This window comes from Hordeum vulgare, chromosome 2H, assembly GCF_904849725.1.
Source record: "Hordeum vulgare subsp. vulgare chromosome 2H, MorexV3_pseudomolecules_assembly, whole genome shotgun sequence".
NCBI classification, from domain to species: Eukaryota; Viridiplantae; Streptophyta; class Magnoliopsida; order Poales; family Poaceae; genus Hordeum; species Hordeum vulgare.
The window spans coordinates 493378712-493399592 of record NC_058519.1 but is presented as its reverse complement, the minus strand read 5'-3'; positions in this window follow the sequence as shown (position 1 = coordinate 493399592).

Below are 20881 nucleotides of genomic sequence, written 5' to 3'. Positions count from 1 at the left end.
CGTTCCACTACATCAACCGCGTTTATTAACGCTTCTGCTGTGTGATCTACCAGGGTACGTAGATCTGAAATCCCCCTCATAGATGGACATCACCATGATAGGTCCTCGTGCGCGTAGGAAATTTTTTGTTTCCCATGCGACGTTCCCCAACAGTGGCATCGTGAGCTAGGTTCATGCGTAGATGTCATCTCGAGTAGAACACAAAAGTTTTTATTGGCGGTGATGTGCGATTTTCTGCCCTCCTTAGTCTTTTCTTGATTCCGCGGTATTGTTGGATCGAAGCGGCTCGGACCGACATTACTCGTACGCTTACGAGAGACTGGTTTCATCGCTACGAGCAACTCCCTTGCTCAAAGATGACTGGCGAGTGTCGGTTTCTCAAACTTTAGTTGAATCGGATTTGACCGAGGAGGTCCTTGGATGAGGTTAAATAGCAATTCATATATCTCTGTTGTGGTGTTTGCGTAAGTAAGATGCGATCCTACTAGATACCCATGGTGACCACGTAAAACATGCAACAACAATTAGAGGACGTCTAACTTGTTTTTGCAGGGTATGCTTGTGATGTGATATGGCCGACGATGTGATGTGATATATTGGATGTATGAGATGATCATCTTGTAATAGTTAATATCGACTTGCACGTCGATGGTACGACAACCGGCAGAAGCCATAGGGTTGTCTTCAAACTAATGTTTGTGCTTGCAGATGCATTTACTATATTGCTAGGATGTAGCTTTAGTAGTAATAGCATGAGTAGCACGACAACCCCGATGGCGACACATTGATGGAAATCATTCTGTGGCGCCGGTGACAGAAGATCGTGCCGGTGCTTTCGTGATGGAGATCAAGAAGCACGTGATGATGGCCATATCATGTCACTTATGAATTGCATGTGATGTTAATCCTTTTATGCACCTTATTTTGCTTAGAACGACGGTAACATTATGAGGTGATCTCTCACTAAAATTTCAAGACGAAATTGTGTTCTCCCCGACTGTTCACCGTTGCTACAGTTCGTCGTTTCGAGACACCACGTGATGATCGGGTGTGATGGACTCAACGTTCACATACAACGGGTGCAAAACAGTTGCACACGCAGAACACTCGGGTTAAGCTTGACGAGCCTAGCATGTGCAGACATGGCCTCGGAACACGTGAGACCAAAAGGTCGACCATGAATCATATAGTTGATATGATTAGCATAGGGATGCTTACCACTGAAACTATCCTCAACTCACGTGATGATCGGACTTGAGCTAGTAGAATTGGATCATGAACCACTTAAATGACTAAAGAGATGTACTTTTTGAGTGGGAGTTTAGCAAGTAATTTGATTAAGTTAAACTCTAATTATCTTGAACATAGTCTAAGTCCACTTTGAATATATTTGTGTTGTAGATCATGGCTCACGCGACAGTCACCCTGAATTTTAATACGTTCTTAGAGAAAGCTAAGTTGAAAGATGATGGAAGCAACTTTGTAGACTGGGCTTGTAATCTTAAGTTGCTCCTGCAAGCTGGGAAGAAGCATTATGTCCTTAATGCTGCGCTAGGAGATGAACCACCCTCTACGGCTGACCAAGATGTTAAGAACGCATGGTTAACACGTAAGGAGGACTACTCACTAGTTCAATGTGCAGTCTTGTATGGCTTAGAGTCGGGACTTCAATGTCGCTTTGAGCATCATGGAGCATATGAGATGTTCCAGGAGTTGAAGTTTATCTTTCAGAAGAATGCCCGGATCGAGAGGTATGAGACCTCCGATAAATTCTATGCTTGCAAGATGGAGGAGAATTCGTCTGTCAGTGAACATGTGCTCAAAATGTCTGGGTACTCAAACCGTCTAGCTGAGCTGGGGATTGAACTCCCGCAAGAAGCTATCACTAACAGAATTCTTCAATCACTGCCGCCTAGCTATAAGGGCTTTGTGTTGAACTACAACATGCAAGGGATGAACAAGTCACCCGGCGAGTTGTTCGTGATGCTGAAAGTCGCAGAGTCAGAACTCCATAAAGAGCATCAAGTGTTGATGGTGAATAAGACCACTAGTTTCAAGGGAAACGGAAAAGGAAAGAAGGGTTGTTCGAAGAAGAGCGGCAAGCCTGTTGCCAATCCGACGAAGAAACCCAAAGCTGGACCTAAGCCTGGAACGGGGTGCTATTATTGCAAGGGTATGGGTCACTGGAAGCGCAACTGCCCCATGTATCTGGCTGATAAGAAGGCGGCCAAAGAAAAATCAGGTATATTTGATATCCATGTTATTGATGTGTACTCAGCCAGCTGTCGTAGTAGTGCATGGGTATTCGATACCGGCTCTGTTGCTCATATTTGCAACTCAAAACACGAACTGCGGAATAAGCGAAGGCTGGCGAAGGATGAAGTACGATGCGCGTGGGAAATGGTTCCAAGGTTGATGCAATCGCCGTCGGCACAGTTTTACTTCAATTACCATCAGGATTAGTTATGAACTTAAATAATTGTTATTTAGTGCATGCGTTAAGCATGAACATTATATCTGGATCTTGTTTATTGTGAGACGGTTACTCGTTTAAGTCAGAGAATAATGGTTGTTCTATTTCTATGAGTAATATCTTTTATGGTCATGCACCCAATGTGAGAGGATTGTTCATATTGAATCTTGATAGTGATCATACACATATACATAACACTGAGACCAATAGAGTTAGAGTTAACAATGATAGCGCCATGTTTTTATGGCATTGCCGCTTAGGTCATATTGGTGTAAAGCGCATGAAGAAACTCCATACCGAAGGACTTTTGGAGTCACTTGACTTTGATTCACTTGACACGTGCGAACCATGCCTCATGGGCAAAATGACTAAAACTCCGTTCTCTGGATCAATGGAGCGTGCAAGTGACTTGTTGAAAATCATACATACCGATGTGTGTGGTCCGATGAGTGTGGAGGCATGCGGCGGATATCATTATTTTCTAACCTTCACTGACGATTTGAGTAGATATGGTTATGTCTACTTGATGAAGCACAAGTCTGAAACATTTGAAAAGTTCAAGCAATTTCAGAGTGAAGTTGAAAATCATCGTAACAAGAAGATCAAGTTCCTACGGTTTGATCGTGGGGGTGAATATCTGAGTTTCGAGTTTGGTGCTCACTTAAGACAATGTGGAATTGTTTCACAGTTGACACCGCCTGGAACACCACAGCGTAATGGTGTGTCCGAACGTCGTAATCGTACTTTATTAGAGATGGTGCGATCTATGATGTCTCTTACCGATTTGCCGTTATCGTTTTGGAGTTATGCATTAGAAACAGCTGCATTCACTTTAAATAGGGAACCATCAAAATCCGTTGAGACGACACCATACGAACTGTGGTATGGCGAAATACCAAAGTTGTCGTTTCTTAAATTTTGGGGATGTGATGCTTATGTCAAAAAGCTTCAGCCTGAAAAGCTGGAACCTAAAGCGGAAAAGTGTGTCTTCATAGGTTACCCAAAAGAGACAGTTGGGTACACCTTCTATCTGAAATCTGAGGGCAAAGTGTTTGTTGCTAAGAATGGAGCTTTTCTCGAGAAGGAGTTTCTCTCGAGAGAATTGAGTGGGAGGAAGATAGAACTTGATGAGGTTGTCGAACCTCTCATCCCTCTGGATGGTGGCGCAGGGCAAGGGGAAACCCCTGTTGTTGCAACGCCGGTTGAGGAGGAAGTTAATGATGATGATCATGAAACTCCGGATCAAGTTCCTGTCGAACCTCGCAGGTCGACAAGACCGCGTACTACTCCACAGTGGTACGGTAATCCCGTCTTATCAATAATGTTGTTGGACAACAATGAGCATGCGAATTATGAAGAAGCAATGGTGGGCCCGGATTCCAACAAATGGCTGGAGGCCATGAAGTCCGAGATAGGATCTATGTATGAAAACAAAGTGTGGACTTTGGAAGTACTACCTGAAGGCCGCAAGGCTATTCAGAACAAATGGATCTTTAAGATGAAGACGGACGCTGAAGGTAATGTGACCATTTATAAAGCTCGACTTGTGGCAAAGGTTTTTTCACAAGTTCAAGGAGTTGACTACGATGAGACGTTCTCACCCGTAGCGATGCTTAAGTCCGTCAGAATCATGTTAGCAATAGCTGCATTTTTCAATTATGAAATATGGCAGATGGATGTCAAAACGGCGTTCCTTAACGGTTTCCTTAAGGAAGAGTTGTATATGATGCAACCCGAAGGTTTTGTCGATCCTAAAAATGCTAACAAAGTGTGCAAGCTCCAGCGATCCATTTATGGACTGGTGCAAGCATCTCGGAGTTGGAATAAATGCTTTGATGAGGTGATCAAAGCACTTGGGTTTATACAAGTGGTTGGAGAATCTTGTATTTACAAAAAAGTGAGTGGGAGCTCTGTGGCGTTTCTAATATTATATGTGGATGACATATTGCTGATTGGAAACAACATGGAGTTTTTGGAGAGCAAAAAGGATTACTTGAATAAAAGTTTCTCTATGAAGGACCTAGAAGAAGCTGCTTACATTCTAGGCATTAAGATCTATAGGGATAGATCGAAACGCCTGATAGGACTTTCACAAAGTACATACCTTGATAAAGTTTTGAAGAGGTTCAAAATGGAACAGTCCAAGAAGGGGTTCTTGCCAATTTTACAAGGTACGAGATTGAGTAAGACTCAGTGCCCAGCAATTGATAAAGATACAGAGCATATGAGCACCGTCCCCTATGCTGCAGCCATAGGTTCTATCATGTATGCAATGTTGTGCACTAGACCGGACATTAGCCTAGCCATAAGTATGGCAGGCAGGTTCCAGAGTAATCCAGGAGTGGATCACTGGACGGCGGTCAAGAATATCCTGAAGTACCTGAAAAGGACTAAGGAGATGTTTCTCGTGTATGGAGGTGACGAAGAGCTCGCCGTAAAAGGTTACGTCGATGCAAGCTTTGACACATATCCGGACGACTCTAAGTCACAGACCGGATACGTATTTATTCTTAATGGGGGTGCGGTAAGATGGTACATGGCTGCCTCGGAGGCGGTAAGGAGGGTGTCTATATGAAGCAGTTCATGGCGGATCTTGGAGTGGTGCCGAGCGCACTGAATCCAATAACCCTGTTTTGTGACAACACGGGTGCCATTGCCTTAGCAAAGGAACCACGGTTTCACAAGAAGACCAGACACATCAAACGACGCTTCAACCTCATCCGCGACTACGTCGAAGGGGAGGACGAGAATATATGCAAAGTGCACACGGATCTGAATGTGGCAGACCCGCTGACTAAACATCTTCCACGGGCAAAGCATGATCAACACTAGAACTGTATGGGCGTTAGATTTATTACAATGTAATTTGCATGGTGATGTGATGGCTAGATTATTGACTCTAGTGCAAGTGGGAGACTGTTGGAATTATGCCCTAGAGGCAATGATAAATAAGTTATTATTATAATTCCTGTATCAAGATAATCATTTATCAACCATGCTATAATTGTATTGAATGAAGACTTAGATACATGTGTGGATACATAGACAAAACACTGTCCCTAGCAAGCCTCTAGTTGGCTATAAGTTGATCAAGGATAGTCAGGGTCTTCTGACTATGTACAAGGTGTTGTTGCTTGATAACTGGATCACATCATTGGGAGAATCATGTGATGGACTAGACCCAAACTAATAGACGTAGCATATTGACCGTGTCATTTTGTTGCTACTGTTTTCTGTGTGTCAAGTGTTTGTTCCTATGACCATGAGATCATATAACTCACTGACACCGGAGAAATGCTTTGTGTGTATCAAACATCGCAACGTAACTGGGTGCCTATAAAGATGCTCTACAGGTATCTCCGAAGGTGTTCTTTGAGTTAGTATGGATCGAGACTGGGATTTGTCACTCCGTGTGACGAAGAGGTATCTCGGGGCCCACTCGGTAATACAACATCACACACAAACCTTGCAAGCAATGTGACTTAGTGTAAGTCACGGGATCTTGTATTACGGAATGAGTAAAGAGACTTGCTGGTAAACGAGATTGAAATAGGTATGCGGATACTGACGATCGAATCTCGGGCAAGTAACATATCGAAGGACAAAGGGAATGACATACGGGATTATATGAATCCTTGGCACTGAGGTTCAAACGATAAGATCTTCGTAGAATATGTAGGATCCAATATGGGCATCCAGGTCCCGCTATTGGATATTGACCGAGGAGTTCCTCGGGTCATGTCTACATAGTTCTCGAACCCGCAGGGTCTGCACACTTAAGGTTCAACGTTGTTTTATGCGTATTTGAGTTATATGGTTGGTTACCGAATGTTGTTCGGAGTCTCGGATGAGATCACGGACGTCACGAGGGTTTCCGGAATGGTCTGGAGACAAAGATTGATATATAGGATGGCCTCATTTTATTACCGGAAGGTTTTCGGAATTATCGGGAATTACTGGGAATGACGAATGGGTTCTGGATGTTCACCGGGGGGGCAGCCCACCCCGGGGAAGCCCATAGGCCTTAGGGGTGCCACACCAGCCCTTAGTGGGAAGTGGGAAGGAAGGGAAGTGGGAAGGAATAAAAGAAAATCAAAGAAAAAAGAAAAAAAGGGGGGGAAGTGGGAAGGAAGGGAAGGACTCCACCTTCCAATCCTAGTTGGACTAGGATTGGAGGAGGATTCCTCCTCCCCCCCCCCCTTCGGCCGACCCCCTTGGGGCTCCTTGAGCCTCAAGGCAAGGCCCCTCCCCTCCCACCTATATATACGGAGGTATTAGGGCTGATTTGAGATAACTTTGCCACGGCAGCCTGACCACATACCTCCACGGTTTTTCCTCTAGATCGCGTTTCTGCGGAGCTCGGGCGGAACCCTGCTGAGATTATATCACCACCAACCTCCGGAGCGCCGTCATGCTGCCGGAGAACTCATCTATCTCTCCGTCTCTCTTGTTGGATCAAGAAGGCCGAGATCATCGTCGAGTTGTACGTGTGCTAAACGCGGAGGTGTCGTCCGTTCGGCACTAGATCGGAGCGGATCGTGGGACGGATCGTGGGACGGTTCGCGGGGCGGATCGAGGGACGTGAGGACGTTCCACTACATCAACTGCGTTTATTAACGCTTCTGCTGTGCGATCTACAAGGGTACGTAGATATGAAATCCCCCTCGTAGATGGACATCACCATGATAGTTCTTCGTGCGCGTAGGAAAATTTTTGTTTCCCATGCGACGTTCCCCAGCAGGGTGAGTGGCGTCGGGGGGCGGTGTATAAAAAACTACGTGGGCGATTGTAATGGCGAACTATTAATGACATCTGCCCGTTGCCACACGCAGGTGCAGGTGCCTATTGTCGTGCCGAGGTGTTGTGTAAGGGTGTCGTGTCACGGTGTCGGGGTGCAGTGTTAGGGTGTCGGGGCATCGTGTCGTGGTGTCGGGGTGTCGTGTAAGGGTATCAGGCTGTCGTCTCACGGTGTCGGGGTGTCATTTTCTTCTTCTTCCTATTCTTTTTTCCTCTTCTTCCTCTTCTTCCTCTTCTTCTTCTTCTTCTTCTTTCTTCTTCTTCTTCTTTCTTTTTCTTCTTCTTCTTCTTCTTCTTCTACTACTACTACTACTACTTCTTATTTTTTTCTTTTCCTCCTCCTCCTCCTCCTCTTCTTCTTCTTCTTTTCCTTTTTCCTATTCTTCCTCTCCTCTGTCCTCTTTTTCTTCTTCTTCTTATTTTTTATTCTCCTCCTCCTCCTCCTCCTCTTCTTCGTCTTATTATAATAATAATTATTATTATTATTCTCCTTCTTCTCCTCTTCTATTCTTTCTTCTTTCTTCTTTCTTCTTCTTCTTCTTCTTCTTCTTCTTCTTCTTCTTCTTCTTCTATGTCAAAGGACAGGCCCAAGTTGTTTGATAGCAAGATAAATGTAACTAGTGACAGGTAGCAATAGTAAAAATAGGTCCAGCAAGGTATCCCAATCCTTTTGTGTCAAAGGACAGGCCAGGACAATTTCATATAATAGGCAAAGCATTCTTGAGGGCACACGGGAATTTCATCTAGTCACTTTCATCATGTTGGGTTAATTCGCGTTCGGTATTTTGATAATTTGATATGTGGGTGGACCGGTGCTTCGGTGTTTTTCTTACTTGAACAAACCTCCCACTTATGATTAACCCTCCCACAAGCATCCGCAACTACGAGAATAGTATTAAGAATATATTCTAACCATAGCATTAAACATAGGGATCCAAATCAGCCCCTGACGAAGTAGTGCATAGACTCGGTTTAAGTTTCTGTCACTCTTGCAACCCACCCTCTAATTACTACTCCACAATGTATTCCCTTAGGCCCAAAATATGGTGAAGTGTTATGTAGTCGACATTCACATAACACCACCAAGGGAATCACAACATTCGTATCATCAAAATATCAAACGAATATCAACTTCACATGACTACTTACAACATGATTTCTCCCGTGGCCTCAAGAACAAAAGTAACTACTCACAAGTGATAAACATGTTCATGATAAGAGAGATCTTCCACCAAATAAACCATAAAGCATAAACTACAAGATGTAATTAACACTACTAAACACACCTAGGTATTAGTCCGAGGTTCCGGCACAAGATTGAGTACAAGAGATGAACTAGGGCTTTGATAGGAGATGGTGCTGGTGAAGATGTTGATGGAGATTTGCCTCCCCAATATGAGAGGGGTTTTGGTGATGACAATGGCCTCAATTTTCCCCTCCAGGAGGGAAGTTCCTCTAGTGGAATTGCTCCGCCGGAGGGCAAAAGTGCTCCTACCCAGGTTCCGCGTCGAGACAGCTGTGCTTCTCCCGAAAGTCCTCCCTTAGTTTTTTAGGTCGAAGGAGAATATATACAAGAAGATGGGCGCCAGAGGTGGGCCAGGTCGCCCACTAGACATCAGGCCGCGCTAGGAGTGTGTGATGCACCCTGGTGTCTAGTGACCGCCTCGTGGCCCCCTGCATCACTTCTTCATTCCAGTATTTTTTATTTTTATAAAATAAATCTCCGTAAATTTTCATCCCAATTGGAGGTGTGTAGAATAGGTATCTCCGATGTAGCTTTCTAGGTCCAAAATTCCATGTGCCGGTAATCTCCCACTTGATGTAATCCTTGCATGTTATGAGAGAAAATACATTAGAATTACTCCACCAAGTTGCAAAATGCATAAAAACACTATAAATAATAGTAATAAAACATGATGCTAAATGGACGTATCAGCAACCCAATAGTTTTATTAATTTTCTTGTTCTACTTTATGTTTGTGTGAGATAACATGATTATTGCTACTGTAATAATTCTGTTTTTATATTTAAATTAGTGTTTGTGCCAAGTAAAGGCTTTGGGATGATTTGAATGATAAGTAGAATTGATAGAGTGCAAAAAAGGAAACTTTTGCGTCGAGTGCAGAATTTCTCTCATTTTACTAGTATGTCTTTTTGATCTGATTTTTTTACAAGGTATTTCCATACAAATTACCCAAGTCTTCCAAATGTTTCAGAATTGTTGGAGTTACAGAAGTAGGGTGTATTTTCTGATCACTACAAACTTTTCTATTTTAGAGAGATTGTGTTTTTGCTTGTATCGTTTGCTTGTTTTGATGATGCTATGTATTATATCAGGGGGTCTAAGTCATGGAGAAGTTGGAATACAGTAAATCTTGCAATAATAAAATATGAATCAATTTATAATAATACCTAATGTTTATGGTTCGCCTATTCTAGTAACGGATCTCAGGAGTTTTGTGTTGAGTATTGTGTGCTCAAGTTTTCAAGTTTTTGGGTGTTATCATGATGGATGAAGGAATAAGGAGTGGAAAAGGCCTAATCTTGGGGATTCACAAGGCACCCCTAGTCAAATTCTAGGAAGACTCAAGCATCTAAGCTTGGGGATGCCCTGGAAGGCATCCCCTCTTTCGTCTCTCGGTATGTCACTTGGGGCTATATTTTTATTCATCATATGATATGAGTTTTGCTTGGAGCATCATGTATATTAGTTTGCTTTTTTAAGTTTTCCATGATAATTATTTTCTGGACACACCCACTTGAGAGAGACACATGTTCACCATGATTTATTAGAATACTCTATGTGCTTCACTTATATCTTTTGAGATAAGCGGTTGTTCTAGTACTTTACTTACATATTTTTAGAGCATGGTGGCATATAGATTTTATAGAAATAATTGCACTCTTGTTCTTCAGATAAATTTGTTAGAGAGTTAATAAATAGTGATGGTAATTTGCATGGTGTTTAAGACTAGTCCAAAAATAATAGGTATTCAAAGAGTGCATAATCAAAACCACGTGTAGCACATAAAAGAGAAATTCTGGTTAATGATATTGATGTGGTAATATGAAAGGGTGTGAGTGCATGGTTGTTGGTTAGTAAAATTATTGATAGTTAAAGGATTTTAATTTTCTGTTCATCTAAATATTGGTTATGGCATGGTGATGATGTGTAAGCATTCTTATTCCTCGTTGAAATCCTTTGTTGATTAGGTCAGGGGCGCGATGGTTAACTCTTCCCAACCTCCCCCTAGGGGCATGCGAGTAGTACTTTCCTTCGAGAGAGCTAATAAAACCTTGCGATAAGTATGTGAGTTCTTTATGACTAACATGAATCCATGGATGTACGCACTCTCACCACCTCATATTTGCTAGTCTCTTCGGTATCATGCATTGCCCATTCTCACCTCGAGGATTGGTGCGAACTTCACCGGTGCATCCAAACCCCGCGACGTGATACACACTGTTGCACATAAGCCACCTTATATTTTCCTTAAAACAGCCACCATACCTACCTATCATGTCATTTTCATAGCCATTCCGAGATATATTGCCATGCAACTTCCACCATCACAAAATATGACTAGTACACTCATCGATATTGCTTTGCATGATCATTTAGCTGACATAGTATTTATTGCAAAGCTACTGTTCATCATTATCATACATGTTACGCTAGATCATTGCACATCCTGGTATACTACCACACGCATTCATATACAGTCATACTATTCAGTAGTATTTCATATGGAGTTGTAAGTAAATATAAGGGTGATGCTATTCATTATTAGGGCATTGTCTCGATAAGGAAAGTATAATGCAGACAATGATTCCCCCACAAGTCAGCATGAGACTCTCGACAAAAAAGAAAAAAAAAGAAAAAAAGAGAAAAATAAACTGAAAAAAAAAGAAAAAAAAGAGAAAAAAATAAAAAAAAAATGAGAGAAAGGATAGTGCTACTACCTATTTTTCCACACTTGTGCCTCAAAGTGGCACCATGTTTTTCATATATAGAGTATTATGTTTTATCACCTCCATATGATAGTGGGAATTTTTCATTATAGAACTTGGCTTGTATATTCCGATGACGGGCTTCCTCAAGTGCCCGAGGTCTTCATGAGCAAGCAAGTTGGATGCACACCCACTTAGCTTTAGTCAAGCTTTCATGCACTTATAGCTCTAGTGCATCCGTTGCATGACAATCCCTACTCCTCGCATTGATATCTGTTGACGAGCATCTCCATAGCCAGTTGATACGCTTAGTTGATGAGAGACTTTATTATCCGTTGTTACTCCATTTGAAACCTACCATCATATTCTATTCCACCTATATGCTATGTCCATAGGTCACGCTCATGTATTGAGTGAGTAATAAAAAGTTGAAGCACGTTAAAAAGTACGATCCAATTGCCTAGCTTAACACTATGGTGCTTGACATTTGTATTTATGTGCTGAATACGAAGCCATGCCATGCTAATATGATAAAATGAATGGGGGGTAAAAATTCTTTTAAGGATCGTATATTATGAAAGTTGATGATTGTGTTACTTATGTTTATGGATATTACCATGTTAATGTTTGTCGATTCATGGTTTCTCAATGATCATACCTGAAAAAGATTACATGTTGGGTAGCATGTCACATCAAAAATTATGTTTTATGCTTTACCTAGTCGAGGACGAGCATGAATTAAGCTTCGGCATGCTGAACGTATCTATAATTTTTTTATTGTTCCATGCTATGATATTATCATTCTAGGGTACTTTTTAAGCATTTACTTGTTGTTTTATATTAGTTTTGAGCACTAACCTATTAACCCATTGCCAAGTACCAGTTGCCTTTTTCTGCATGTTTTTGGCTTTTTTGGTTTACAGTACCAAATGGGGTTCCAAACACCATGAAACTTTTTGATGATTTTTTGTGGACCAAAAGAAGACCTAGAAGCTTCGGGATAAGGCCGAGGCCGATACGAGGTCCCCACAAGCCAATAGCACGCTTCTAGGGGGGTGGTCGCATCCTATTAGCTTGTGGGTCCCCTGGCTCTACTCTCCTTGTTCTCTAGCTTATAAATTCTCATATATTCTAAAACCCCTAGGTGAGCTCCCGAAACACTTTTTCCATGCCTCAAGCTTCTGTTCCGGAGTGTGCCCTCTTGGATCCATGTTTCGATGTCATGCCGGAGGGTGGGGACGATCACGGAGGGCTTCTACATCATCCCTGCTGCTCCCATGGTGACATGTGAGTAGTCTACCACATACCTACGAGTCCATATCTAGTATCTCCCTCTCTCTATGTTCTTTAATACAAAGTCATCGCATCTTCACGATGATCTATTCGATGTAATCACTTTGTGCGGTGTGTTTGTTGTGATCCTATGAATTGCGGGTTTATGTTCAAATTATTCATGGAAAATATTTGAGTCCTCTCTGAAGTTTATTATGATTCTTATTTTGATGATTATTACAGCTTCGTAAATCTCTCTGATCTATTGATTTGGTTTTGCTAACTACATTGATCTATCTTGAGTGAGAGGGGTGTGTTGTAGTGGGTTCAGTCTTGTGGTATTGTGTGTCCGAGTGACAAAGTAGGGGACAAGACATGTATTTGTATTTCTGTCACTAAGGATAAAATGATGGGCTCGTTCATATTAATTGAGTTTACTTTGTCTACATCATGTCATTGTTCTCCACGCATTAATCTGTTTTACTTATTACCCTGGATGCATGCTGGATAGCGGTCGATGGGTGGAGTAATAGTAGTAGACGCAGGCAGGAGTTGATCTACATGCTTATGGAACTGATTCCTATATACACATGATCATTTTCATGAATAAATATTGCATAACTATGCGCTTTTCTATCAATTACCCAACAGTGATTTGGTTGCCCGCTGTATGCCTTCTTCTTCGAGAGAAGCCACTAGAGAACACTATGGCCCCCGGGTCTATCCACTTATAAATTTACAAACACTATTATTTCCTTGCTGCCATTTATTTTATTTCTTTTTATTTTACAATTTACAATTTCCAAATATCATCTACACTACTCATTTGCTTGCAAGTAACGAGTCCAAGAGGATTGACAACCCTCTTTGTGACATCCTCAGCTTTTGCTACACTAATGTATGTAATTAAGCTACAGTGATCCCACGCTAATGATGCCATGTTACCGTGATTTCTATCATTGATCTCGTGTTAGTCGAAACCGAGTAGAATTCAGAATTTAAAAATAAGTCGAATGAGAAAAGTTTTCGAATGTTAAAATAAAAATGTTGGATGAGTCACAAATATTCCTTTATAATTTATAGAATTGAATCGGGCATTTTTGGAATTATTTAAAACCCCTATATAATTAAAACAGAAATTATTTAAAAAAATAACTAGTAAAAAAATAGCCTAAAGGCCCCGGCCCAACTGGCCTAATGGGAAATGCATGATACCGAAGAGACTAGAGAGGGGGTATAAAGCCCCCCTGGGAACCCTAGCCAGCGCCTCCCCTCCCCACTCCCACCTCGCGCCGCCACGACCCCTCCCCACGCTCCCCACCAACCCCCACGTCACCCCGCTCTCTCGCCCCTCGTGGCTCCCCCTCCCATCGGGCCCATCTCCCCTCGCTCCCCCAACCCACCGAGGTCGAACCCCTCGCTCCCCACCCGAGCGCCAGCCTCCTCCCCAGATCGCCACTCGTCGCCTCCCTCACCCTCCCTCGACCACAACCACCGGCCGGCCTCCCGCAACCCTCCTCCAGCACCGGCCGCCACCGGGGCCTCCTCCATCGGTCGCCTGCACCGGCCACCTCCACCTCGTCGCCCTCCACTGCACCGGCCGCCCCACTCCACCGGACCGCCCCATCGCCTCCACGTCTCTCCATCCCGCCGGCTGCACCACCGCCACCACCTTGCCGCCCCTGCCCTCAACGGTGGTGAGCACCAACGGGGCTCCCCCTCCTATCCCTCTCCTAACCCCTGCTCCGGCCTCGTCCCGGCCGCCCTCATGCCTTGCATAGCCGTCACGGCCCTTTGCCTCGCGCACGCCGTGCGTGCTGGGCCTCCTGGCCGGTTGGGGTTAGTGGGGGATTAACCCCCCACTAACCCGTCTTGTTTTTGTCTGTATGACGGGGGGCCAGGAACACCTTAAATAAATAAATAAATATATAAATATATATATGTGTGTGTGTGTGTGTGTGCTTTTAGTAATAAAATAAATAGATAAATAATAATTATATTAATTAATTAGTTAATTAGTTAAATAGATGATTTAGTATTAATTAAAGGTTGTTAATTTAGTTATCCTAACAGTGAATGACATGTGGGTCTGAGTGGCCCCACATGTTAGGTTTGACTCTCTCAGCGAGAGTTGACCTGCTCACATCATGGTGATGTCATGATGACATCATCATTCACTATTCTGGATAATTGCATTTAAAATAATTAATCAAATCTGTTTTTAATTCCTAATTTTTGAATAAAACTTTAATAATTAATATAAAATAAACCGTAGCTCACATGAAAATATTTTGAACATGAAAGTTGATGAGTAGAACGAGACGAACCTGGATACGCTATCCGTTCGTTTGTCACTCGTCCCTAGCATAGCAAACATGGAACTTTTCCATCATTTTCCGTCTGACCGATAGTAGCCAGAGACCCGGAAAATATCATCTGATATTTTCCCGATCCGTCTGTGACGGATGTTAGTGCGTTAGCTCATGTCTAGCCTGCATATTGCCATGTCATGCTAGTGTTGCACCTGTTGCTGTTATTTACTGTTTCTTCGCCCTCTTCTTACCGGTAGACCCCGAGACTGACTTTGCTGTCGGGTACATCTACCCTCCCGACGACCAGCCCTTTGCCGCAGAGCAACAAGGCAAGCAAACCCCCCTTCATCATTCCTACATCACCTATTCTTTCTCCCTCATGCTTGCATTAGAATTTTGCTACTGTTGTAGTTAGCTCCTATATCTGATGCATAATCTGTTTTTGATGAACTTCTACTTTCAGTACCGCACTTTAAAATAGCTTAGTATAGATGGAACACTCATCCCCTCTGACCCCTTAGTCCAGTTGCCCCGCTTTGTCATCAAGTCTCTATCACTGATCGACGAGCCAGATCTGATACAACACTTACACCCCCCTTAGTTCTGCGGCATCACAGAGCTACTATCGGGTACCGACGGTGACACCTCGTGAAGTACTCCTGATGATATCTTTGTAGTGTAGCTAGTCGGTCGTGGTTATCGAGGGTGATTCATCTTTCACCATTCCCGACAATGTCTCTGTAGTGCAACCCCTCAAGTGTGGGACCCTCGGGGGTGATTCCTCTAAGTCCTCCTTGACGGATACATTGTTTGGAATCCAACGAGCGTGATACCTCGGATTCCCCCTGATATTTCAACCACACAGTTACTTGACCATGTTACTGGGATCTTTGATGAATAGATGTTAGGCGGGTGGATTCCCGCGTGGATGTGTCGATGACTTAATTAAAATGATAATGGATTTGGGTATTTGATCTTGGTTGGTCGAAAGGCCTTATTACGCACTAACCGTGTGTGTGGGAAGAATTATGGGTACTCGAGGTCGTGGTATCAGTCAAAGCTCTTCAGACGTCAGCAATGGAGCGGTGCGCGCCCGAGTGGTCCAAAGATGCATCGCGCTTGTTATTAAGGGGTGCTAGGACTGACATCGGCCTGTAACATCCCAAAATTATAAATTTTGGAATGTTATAACAAATAAATAATTAGGAATTTTTCTGGCATGCTATGTGATTGATTGTTTGAAATTGAGTAGAATTTGATATTTTTTCTAAAAAATGAGAGGGAATAAAATGACTTTCCCAAAATTTTATATTTTGAATCCCTATTGAGTTTTTGAGTTTGAATATTTTCAAAACCCTGTGATAAAAAAATCAAATGAGAGGAGGAAAATGACACTCCAAAAATCAAGGACAATGTCTTGATTCAAATTTTAAGTATTTGCAATTTATTTGAAAATCCAATTCCTTTTCATTTTAAAGTTATTGCAAAAAAAATTTATTTTTTAAAGTATTTTATTTGGTCTTAAAAATATGTTCATGATGTAGGAAATTTTATTCTGAAAATTTTGATATATAATATGCCTATATAAAATGTTCTCTCTATTTCGTTTATACGTTTTTCTTCATTGTTTTTGTTCTTTTCCAAAAAGAAAATACTGTTCATCCATAAAAAATGATGAGGCCAACCAGCCCAACCATGTGTGTGTGATGTGCGGTGGCCGAATTGCTTTGGCCCATGCGGCACTTCCATTTCCCTTCTTTTTTCTAGTTTCCTTACATTACGTATATGTTTAGTCCCACATCGACTACATATGGACCATTAGATCTTCTTTCCACCTATAAATATAGATCCATAGGAGCATCCAAAAAATCATCTATTTCGGGTTAAATAAATATTTTGGTTTGACTAGGTTTATTAAATAAAAATATTCTCTTCTCTTCGGCGGGATTTCTCGAAGTCGTGTCCTCATTGGAATTAATTCTTACTCTGCATTCTAAAGGTATTTCTCTTCGTAATTTTTTTATACTCCCGTAGTTTATTATTTCTAGACTAGTATTCCTACACTAGTATACGGTAGAGTAATTAGATTTCTCAATTAGTCTGTGTATTTACACATTAGTCCTAGAATTCTTTTAGACATAGCATTTTTCTTCCGTAAAACAGCTTGGCCCTGATTTTTAAAATAGCCATAACTTTTTACTCATTTATCCGAATTAGATGAAACCAACGCCTAGAGTTTCGTATTGATCCCACCTATCCGGTGAACCTATCATATCAACTTTTTGAAATTTTCAAATTTCGAAATTTGTTCACACTGATATTCAAACTTCTTTTGACCATATCTTTTTATCCGTAGCTCCGTTTTAGATGAATCTAATTGCGTCGGATTCGTATCAAAGTAATCTTTCCGTTTGTATCATTAGTTTTAACTTTTCAACTTATAATTTTGATCAAATCAGATTTATCTATTAGTGCCCAAAAGTGTTCACATCGTTCTAAGCCGATTCAATGTTATATTGAAGTATTTGTATCTTTTGATCCGCTATTTCAAATCTAGTAACTATTTGTTTCTACACGCCCATATTGATCTCCTATATCCAACAGCATCATTAGTTTCGACCTTTTAACCTTACAAATTTTAGCGATTCAAATTTGTATTCATACATTCATTTGATCTTATCTTGCAAATCGTACCACATTTTCAATTGATTCCTTTTACCCCTAAACACTCATGTCATATATTTTTGTACGTAACCATCGTACTTCAGTTCAACTTCTCTTGACCTTTTGAATGCAAATTCAATTCATACTTCAATTCGCTATAACTTGTATTGTAGTGCTCCATTTCAAGAAATTCTTTCTACAAATAAATTTGTATGTCTTATACTATTTGTCAAATAACATTCATGTTGTTCTCCCAATATTTTTTGTCATCTCCTATAGTGTATGCAAGTCGAGCTTATATAGAAATAGTTCATCGTCCATTAACTCTTTTGATCTCATTCATGCACCTTCACTTTACAACACACTTAGGACCTTTTTATTAAACCTTAGTACGTTGTTATTTTGCACCAAGACATGCTTTGTTCTTATGTTCTCTTGGTTCTTCCTTTTTGGCATGAATGTTTATTGAATGCTATTTGTTTACGATAGATTGCTCGGAGTGTGGCTAGTAGAATTATCAGGATTTTGAGAGCGACTATCTTCATCAAGTAATACCAGGCAAGTCATTTGATCATGTATTACCTATGTTTTATGCATTGTAGTTCTACCCTTCAAACACCCAATTGCATGCAAAGTAGGTACTTGGAAATTATGGTTACATATTGTAGTATCATGTGGTAGGAACCCAACAACCCCGTTACTTGGCCCGGGACGACAAATTTCATATTGCTATGCTTGAGTAGACGGGATTCTGGTTGAGAGTTTATCACGAGTGATGCGAGAATAATTTAATAACCAAGACCGGTTAAGTCAAGACTTTTCAAGACCTCGTGATGCAATGCAACTCTGGGTGAAGGACGGTTGATCGGCTCCCTGGAGAAACCAGTGGATGACCCGGGATGCTGGAGACGTGCCATGACATCTTGCGGAAAGCTTCACCCAGGCTCAAAGAGACGGACAGATATTTTCAAGACCCAAGGCTTACCTGCACAGCCACAAGTCATTATGGGCTCTGGCTTGGTTTGACAACGCGGCGACTCTGGACAGGCGGTGCTAGCAGATGTAGAAGAACGGTAGGATTTGGATGGGCACCGACAGGGATTCAGAGGGACCCGTTGAAAGACCATGTTTTGATCATCCGGTCTTCAAACACCCTGAAGTGAGAGGACATACACGGAGGCGATCAAATCTTGTGGGGAACGTGTGCAAAACTCTGCAGAGTACTCAAACCTAATCGATTAGCCGTGTCCACGGTCATGGACAACTTGAGCCAAAGGCACTGGAGTTATCTGGAAATTCTCAACACCATTTATATATATTTGATGTGGGTAATATTGATAACCTTGGTATGAGAACTGGTTGGCGGAACCAGCTCATTAACAACCAACGGCGTAGTAATATTTTGCTTTTAGCCCCTCTTGTTGTAGGAGAAAATTTGCTTTACGCTAAAACTTACAACACCACCTGCCATATATGCATATAGTATAGATGATATTTTACCCCCTCTCATATGTGACTTGCCGGCATATTCAATATGCTGACCTACACGGCTGCAACGTCTTATGTTGCAGATATTTTTCTTCAACGAGTAAGAGTACGATTCAGGGTTACGGTCCGCAGTCAACTTGCCATTAGTGTTATTTGGGACTCCACTCCCTTGACTGTTTCCGCTGAGATATTTAAGGTATATATCAGTTTTACGCTATTTACATGTGATTGCACTTTGATATATACATTGATGTACTGTGTGTGCCAGCATACTGATCCACGGATGGCACAAATACACGGAGGCTTGACTCGTTTTGAGTAGGGTCACTACACGGCCGCCCTTGCATTGTGCAGGAGCGCAGAGGGCAAGTGGGCCCACGAACCCTTTGTGCTTAGGAGTTAGACCGGCGGGTTGGCCTCTCTGTTGAGCTTAGGTGGGGCTGCGACGTGTCGATATTCCAAGGTCGGGCATGACCCATAAAAGTGTGTCCGGCCAGAGTGTTATCAAGTGTGACGGGGAATATGTTGTGCACCCTTACAGGGAAGAACTTATCTATTCGAATAGTCGTGTACACGGCTACAGGACGACTTGGAGTTGTGCCCTGATCTTATACAACTACAACTGTTACTTAACTGGAATTAGTTGCCCCAGGATTGCATCCTCGCAGGGAGTCGAGGCCGCTGAAGACCAGGAGTAGTTAGGAGGCTCCCAGGCCGGAGGCCTCGCCTCGTTCGATCGTGTATCTTTTGTGCTAGCCTTCTCTAAGGCACCTCATGTTTAATGTTTGTACTCGGATATTTGTTGCTTCCGCTGACTCGTGTGTTTATCGAGATTCTGTATTCTAGCCCTCGAGGCCCTTGGCTTGTAATATGAAGCTTATATGTTTTATTTGTGTCTAGAGTTGTGTTGTGATATCTTCCCGTGAGTCCTTGAGCTTCGTCGTACGCATTTGCGTGTATGATTAGCGTACGATCAAATCGAGGGCGTCACAAGTTGGTATCAGAGTCGATTGCCTGTAGGTAGCCCCCTTTCCAACTCCTTGGCCAAAGATGAGTCTAGTGTTTGAAAAACTTACTAACTTTGATGTTGTGGCTTACGGGCCCTGCTACTTCTTGAGCTTGCGTTGGTTTTTCCCTTGAAGAGGAACAGGTGATGCAGCAAAGTAGATATAAGTATTTCCCTCAGTTTGAGAACCAAGTTATCAATCCAGTAGGAGTATCAAGATGAGGCACCAAGGCACCTGCGCAAAAACAAACAAACTTGCACCCAACGCGATAAAGGGGTTGTCAATCCCTTTACGATTACCTGCAAATTGAGATCTGATAGTGATAATAGGTAAATATAAATAAATAAATAAAAGTGCAGCAAGGTATTTTTGGTATTTTTGTATGTAGATCTGAATATATAATGTGTAAAATAGACTCGGGGGCCATAGTGTTCACTAGAGGCTTCTCTCATGATAGCAAGTATTACGGTGGGTGAACAAATTACTGTCGAGCAATTGATAGAATTGCGCAAGGTCATGACGATATCTAAGGCAATGATCATACATATAGGCATCACGTCCGAGACAAGTAGACCGATACTTTCTGCATCTACTACTATTACTCCACACATCGACCGCTATCCAGCATGCATCTAGTGTATTAAGTTCATAACAAATAGAGTAATGCCTTAAGCAAGATGACATGATGTAGAGGGATAAATTCATGCAATATGATATAAACCCCATCTTTTTACCCTTGATGGAAACAACACGATGCGTGCCTCGCTACCCCTTCTATCACTAGGTGAGGACACCGCACGGTATGAACCCAGAACCAAGCACTTCTCCCATTGCAAGAATTATAGATCAAGTTGGCCAAACGAAACCCATAACTCGAAAAGAATTACAAGGATACCAAATCATGCATATAAGAAATC